The sequence below is a fragment of the Cebus imitator genome, unplaced genomic scaffold (genome assembly GCF_001604975.1).
Source record: "Cebus imitator isolate Cc_AM_T3 unplaced genomic scaffold, Cebus_imitator-1.0 Scaffold145, whole genome shotgun sequence".
In the NCBI taxonomy this organism is placed as follows: Eukaryota; Metazoa; Chordata; class Mammalia; order Primates; family Cebidae; genus Cebus; species Cebus imitator.
Genome location: NW_016107460.1, coordinates 6119003 through 6126416, shown reverse-complemented (window position 1 = coordinate 6126416; position 7414 = coordinate 6119003).

Here is a 7414-nt window from a genome sequence, read left to right as displayed (position 1 = left end):
GGGAGGGGAGGAGGGAAGGAGGGGAAGGAAGGGGAGGAGAGGGTATGGAACAAAGGCATCAGCGGATGCTCTTCCCACACCCAAAGACCCAGGCCAGCACACACCCAGGCAGGAGGAGCTCGGTCCCCAGTGGCTAGACCTTCACTCACTGCCAAACTCTCAGTGGGGTTATTCATTTCACTCTTCCCAGCCTTCGCTGCTACCCAGGGCAGGTGGTGGCTTCTCTCTTGGAAAGTGGGGATGATGGGTGCTGGTACCACCCCTCTGTTGCTGAGAGGCCTTGGACAGGGCCGGAGTCCTCTCTCGGGAGGCGTGCAGTGATTCTGATTACAGATTTCTTGCTCCTGTAGGCATCTCACTGTTTTTAAGTTCAAACCAAGTCGATAACCGTTACTAGAGAGTTCTGCGCAGCCAGGAGGCGCGCCCGCAGGGTGGAGACGCTGCTGCAGCCCAGGGAGGGGCTTGTGGGCAGCCTCGGAGTGCGGGGGAGAAATGAGGGAGGGAGCGAAGTCGTTGGTAAGCTGCGTTTCAGGCACTACGGGGGGAGGTATCCTTTCAAATGCTTCAGGGGTGTTGTGATATGTCTTTGGGTGCAAAGTCAGCTTTAAGGTGGGACAAGGCTGTCAGCTTCATATGGGTCCCAGAAGGTCAAACACTAGATCACTCTTCGTCCGGCTGTTTGTCCTCCTGATCCACTGAGGGCTGCACCCCTGGCCCTCTGCAGTCACCACTACGTGAACAGCTCATCCCAGCGTGCCCAGGAGTCTCCCAGTTTTGTTTTGTTTTTTGTTTTGAGATGGAGTCTTGCTCTTTTGACAGGCTGGAGTGCAGTGGTACAATCTCGGCTCACTGCAACCTCCGTCTCCCGGACTCAAGGGATTCCACTGCCTCAGCCTCCTGAGTAGCTGGGACTCCAGGTGCCCGCCACCACGCCCGGCTAATTTTTTGTATTTTAGTAGAGATGGGGTTTCACCATGGCCAGGATGATCTCGATCTCCTGACCTCATGATCCTCCCACCTTGGCCTCCCAAAGTGCTGGGACCACCACGCCCAGCCGATTCTCCCAGTTTTATTGATTGACTGATTGATTGAGACAGGGTCTTGCTCTGTCACCCAGAGAGTATACTGGCACAATCACGGTTCACTGCAGCCCTGACCTCCTGGGCTCAAGCAGTCTTTCCATCTCAGCCTCCTGAGTAGCTGGGACCACAGGTACACACCACAATGCGTGGCTAATATTTAAAATTTTAATAGAGACGGGATCCACTAGGTTGCCCAGGCTGGTTCCAAACTCCTAAACTCAAGCAATCCTCCTACCTCAGCCTCCCAGAATGCTAGAATTATAGACAGAAGCCATCGCTCCTAGGCATTTTCCTAGCTTCCCAGGTTCAAGAGATTCTCCTGCCTCAGCCTCAGAGTAGCTGGGATTACAGGCACCTCCCACCAGGCCCAGCTAATTTTTGTATTTTTAGTAGAGATGGGTTTCACTATGTTGGCCAGGGTGGTCTTAAACTCTTGACCTCAGGACATCCAGCCACCTCGGCCTCCCATAGGGCTGGGATTACAGGTGTGAGCCACTGCGCCCAGCCCCATTTTCCCAGTTTTAACACAAAAATTCCTGCATCCCAGTACCGGATAAAACAAGCGGGTTTGGGGCTCTCTCTGACACCTTGGTGGATGCTACAGAGCTGTCCCAGGTCAAGGCTGGGATTCTTTCATGGGTGACAGGGCAGCACCGGAGCAGAGGGCAGAGCCACCCCTGCCATGCCCAGCTGGGTCTTGGAGCATGTTCTGCCATGAAACACCCACTGTGCCAGCAGGTGATAGCTAAGCACAGATGCTCTCTCCTGCTGAGGCGGTTGAACTCGCCACCTGGCAGGTGGGCTCCCGCTTCTCTCTCCCTCTGGAATGGCCCAGCCTCCATTTGGAGTTGGCACCCAGCCAAGCAACTCCTTGGACATAGAAAATAAGGCAGACAAGACAAGGGACCTTTACGTACGTTTAACGGCCCTGAGCAGTGACTGTCCTCTCATGGCTTGGAGCCAGCCCCAGTCCCACCCCCATGTGGTAGCTGTGAGGCCTGGGGCAGGTGCTGACCTCTGTGGGCGCCTGTGTTTTCTTCTTCTCTACGCGGGAGAGGTTTGTGTTGAATGAGGAACATGGCACTGTGTCTGACGCCTAACATCAAGCAGAGGGAAAGGGGAAGCTACCCAGTAATTCAAACACTTTTTTTTGAGACGGAGTCTCGCTCCGTTGCCCAGGCTGGAGTACGGTAGTGTGATCACTGCTCACTGCAACCTCCGCCTCCCAGGTTCCAGCGATTCTCCTGCCTCAGCCTCCCAAAGTGCTGGGATTGCTGGTGTGAGCCACCGCACCCCGCCAAATAAGCCACTTTTTAGGGAAAAAATTGGGTGAGGGTAGAGATTCCACAGTGGCTCCTGCCCAGCCCATCTTCCCTGGCTAGAGATCCAGCGACGGGAGGTGCAGGCAGCAAGGCGGGGGCAGGTCAGGACCCGCGGCTTCTGTTCTTCCTCTGTGGCCTGGTGACTTTGAGGCTAAACCCAGCCACCTCTCACCGCTGCCCTCTTCCCCAGCTCCTCCGGGTGTCTGGCTCTATCATCTCTTACCCGTGGTTCTAATTATCTCTTTGCATCTCCTGTGAAACCAGCGCTTTAGAAGCCCCACACCACCTCTCCCTCTCTCGACGGTGGGCCTGACAGTTGGAACAGAAGCCCCTGGAATGATGAATCTGCCTTATTAAAAGCCCTTTGTTTAAAAGCATCAGCCCCGCCCTCCACATCAGGACACAGCCTATTCACGGAGGAGATAGGGGCAGACTCACTGCACGGAGGGAAAAACATCTTCTAACAGCCATTCATCTTTTTGAAGTTTTTAACTGAATAAAAGATGTTCTGCACTATGTCTCTCCTCAAGTTGTTTTAATTCATTAAACCCGAGTTTCTGTTTAAACTGGGGGAGAGTGTCCCAGAAGTGAAACTGAGGGGCACACACCGGGAACCACAGTGAGTCCGCCACATCCTCACTCAGCAGCTGGCACCAAATGCCAGGGACAGGTGCCAGGCATCAGGCACTCTGCTGGGCACAGAGACCCAGGGTAGAAATCAGAGACGGCTTCTGCACTCACTGGAAGCTGAGTTTATGCTGGTGTTCAAGGGAGGACTCTTCGGGGAAGCCAGTACAGCTAGTGCTCGACTTACGACCACGATTGGTTCCGACAGACCGGTCGTAACACGATTTGGTCCTAAGTTGAGCAGGCTATATGTACAGTACTGTGGAATGATGTTATAAAAATCTTTAAGTCATATTTTATCATAATTTTCTTTGTTTATTTTATGCCATTTGTATCATCTCTACACCATTTTGTTTCTTATTTTTACATTGGTCAGGTTTAAGTAAAACACTGCATTACCAGTACAACTGGTTTAATATTTGCAAAACATACAAAATACAGGTGCATACAAAAATACAAAATACAGGTGTAAAAAATACCATAGGAAACATTTTCCCAATTGCAAAACATATCAAAATATATAAACATGTACAAAACATTTTATTGGCCGCTGGTGCTTGGCTGCGGATCGTTGGTGTCGTCATCTGAGGCAGCAGCTGTGGTTACCGGAGTTGGTTTTTTCATAAACATGGTGAGCTTTGTATGAATTGTATGTTTGTTTTTTTCTTCATAAATTTCACGATACGGACGAAACACATCATGCGTCATCCGTTCAATCCTTGCAAATCTTTTGATGTTTGGGTTCATTGCTTCGAAATGCATAAGAAGTTTATTCAGTAAAGATAAACCGTCTGATAATCCCTTAGTGGTGAACTTTCTTTCTGGCTCCTCCTCTTCTTTCTCTGCTTCTCTTCTTTCTTCTTCCGCCACTCTTTCTTCTTCAAGTTCGATTAGCTCTTCATTTGTAAGTTCTCCGGATTCTTTGTCTAGCAACACTTCGACATCTTCCATTTCACACTCCAAAGAAAGGTCTTTAGCGAGTTTTACTATTTTTTCCTGAATCATTTCAAGTTCATGTTCACTGTCAAATCCGTCAAAATCATTAACATAGAGCTTAACACAATTTTTCCAGGTGCCATTCATGCACTTTGTCGTCACAGCCTCCCAGGCGGTAACGATATTCTTGATACACATCAAAATGTTGTAGTGTTTCCAAAAATCTACAGCGGAGCAGTCATGGCTAGCGATTGTGGTCGTAAAGTCAAATGGTCGTAAGTTGCATAGGTCGTAAGTTGATCAATACCTGTAAATCCCAAGCTAAGAAACTGGCCCAACCGGCTGATACGCCCCGGTCATGACCGAATGACAGAAGAAGATACACTAAAACTAAAACAAAGACAAATTCTAGAGGAAAACTTTTAGAATTCAGGGCTTGTAAGGTTCTCGTGGAATATACCATTTCTGTGGTATATTCATTTGCGTTTTGTTAAGACAGAGTCTCACTCTGCCGCCCAAGCTGGAGGGCAGTGGTGTGATCTCGCAGTATTGGCTCACTGCAACCTCCGCTTCCTGGGTTCAAGTGATTCTCCTGCCTCAGCCTCCCCAGTAGCTGGGGTTACAGGCACGTGCCACCACGCCCAGCTAATTTTTGGACTTTTAGTAGAGACAGGGTTTCACCATGTTGGCCAGGCTGGTCTCAAACTCCTGACCTTGTGATCCGCCCACCTCAGCCTCCCAAAGTGCTGGGAGTACAGGCATGAGCCACCATGCCCAGTCTGTCATTTTTTTTTAATGAAGAACCATGTTGGCAGTCTACATTTATCTTAAAATTCATAGGGGAAACTGGAGTTTCCATATTTCAATCACCCTGTACCACCCACCTCAGCAGGACCCAAGACGTCATACCAGTCCCTTAATGAACCTCACAGCCCGGAAACCCAGCTCCCAGGCTCTCCCATCCAGTCCCACCACTCCACTTAAGGCACCTACGGCTCAAGCCTTTCCTGTTCCCTGTTGATTTCTAGCCCAGGGCCATTCCGTGTGTGTGTGTGTGTGTGTGTGTGTGTGTGTGTGTGTGTGTACAGGCATGCATTCATATACTCTGTGTATCTGTGTGTCTGTTGAAGGGTTATGGTGCACCTGTTATCCCTGTGCATTTTTAGCTGGGGACATGCCATGCTACCTCAGTCCGTCATTTTCCCGGAGCCAGACATTTGGTTATGTAACTCAAAATGTTTTTACAGAGCTGATGCATTTTTCCACTTATAAAAAATAATGTGTTCTCATGGCGTTTGGAAAATGTAAAACCCCAAAATGGAAAGCAGAGGAGTGACTGGAAATAAAGCTTTAGAAACTCAATGCCTGCTGTCAGTGGTAACAATGTCTCTTTCATAGTGATCAGGATTGATTGAGAAAATCCTCCGCAGTGGCTGAGAGGATGCTAAAGAAACATTGTAACCCTTAAGCTACAGACTCAAATGGCCAAGAGGCTCCAGAGTGGCAGGCCTGGTTGTGAACTGAGCTGCAGCAATTGCACCTGCTGAGGGTGAGAGACAGACAAGCAGCAGAGCCTAAACCAGTGCCCCAGCCCCACCCAGGCCTGCAGTCACCCATTGAGCATCCCGTGTCCAGTGAGATCAAGCAGAAAAGTTCACATGTCAGAAATACATCCACAAGCTTTAACCAAACAATAACTTCAAAACATGCTTTTCTGTCTCTCTTGCAAAAGGATTTCTGAATGTTGGAGTGAGATTTGTTACCTGATGATGTCTCAGGTCTGTGAAGACTTCTCCCAGGTGAGAGGACCGAGGGCTTTGATAAACAGCGGCTCTGAGTTGCAAAATTATTAGCAAGACGGTTGGTTTCCACTGAAATAAGAGTTTTTATTTTAATTTATATTGTAATGAAAGCTTGTAACAGTACTGTACCATAAACACAAACAGCAAAATCTTATAAAAATTTCATCTTTATCTATTTTGGGGAGAAATAGTCCTGTCTGCCTAATTGAAGTATCTGTCATTCTGACATTAAATCGTGCGTCCTTGGACCTTGTATTATATTGTGGTACGTTTCTCACACACCGTTAAATTGAAATAACGCTGCTCACTTGGAGATAAAGGGACATAATAGGTATTTTATAATGAGGGGGACAGAGGATTCATCCTGAATCCAGGCTGAGCATTGCTTTATCTTTTTCCTGGGGTTTGCTGCCCTAAAGGGAGCTTCGCCTCGTCATATCTCTCAACACTCCAAAATGAGAAGAATCAAATGAGAAACAGTTAGACAGGCATTAGAAAAGTGACTGCAGGCAGTCAGTCATCTGTGCACTCCGGGAATAGCTCCAGGGGGCCGCTGAGGTGGGCGGGGCCTTGGCCCAGCCGCAGATAGCATGCCAATGTGGGAAATTAAATCCCATTTACTATTTTTTAATAGCCCAATCTCTCCCCTAGAGCATCCCAGCCTTTGTTTCAAAATACTGAAAATATTGAGACTCAACTCACTCTATTTCATTTCCCTGAATAAAATCGTAGACTTACGATTTCATAGTGTTCATAAAATCATAGACTTTCAGTGCTGAAATAATGACTTCAAGTCACTTATTCGAAGCATCTCACTAGTGTTTGAACACTGTATTCACCCTACAAAGCCATCCTCCGTCCAGGATTTAAACTTTCCCAGGGTTAAGAACTCAATCGAGACGTCCCAGTTTAAATTCCGGCTCCTCTGCATGACGCTGGGCGGGTTTCACAGTCTCTCTCTACCTCAGCTTCTTTCCTGTCTGTAAAATAGCGATGGTAACAGCACCCAATAAGAGTACTAATACTTCCTTTATTATTTCCAGCACCACCGTTCTGTCTTTCATTTCTGTTAGTCATAACTCCTTAAACCTCTCTATGCCTACTACTGAGCCAAGGAATGCACCATGAGAGTCAGGGTGGTGGTGGTGGTGGTGGTAATGATGATGGTGATGGTGATAATGATGATGACAATGGTGGTGATGGTGGTGGTGATGATGGTAATGATGATGATGGTGGTGGTGATGATGATGGTGATGATGGTGATGGTGATGATGGTGGTGGTGATGGTGATGGTGATGATGGTGGTGGTGGTGATGATGATGATGGTGATGATGGTGGTGGTGATGGTGATGGTGATGATGGTGGTGGTGATGATGGTAATGATGGAGATGGTAATGATGGTGATCACAGTGATGATGGTAATGATTGTGGTGATGGTGATAATGATGATGATGATGGTGGTGGTGGTGGTGATGATGGTGGTGATGATGATGATGGTGATGGTGGTGATGATGATGGTGGTGATGGTGGTGGTGGTGATGGTGATGGTGTTGATGGTAATGATGGAGATGGTAATGATGGTGATGATAATGGTAATGATGGTATCGGTGATGATGGTGATCACAGTGATGATGGTAATGATGGT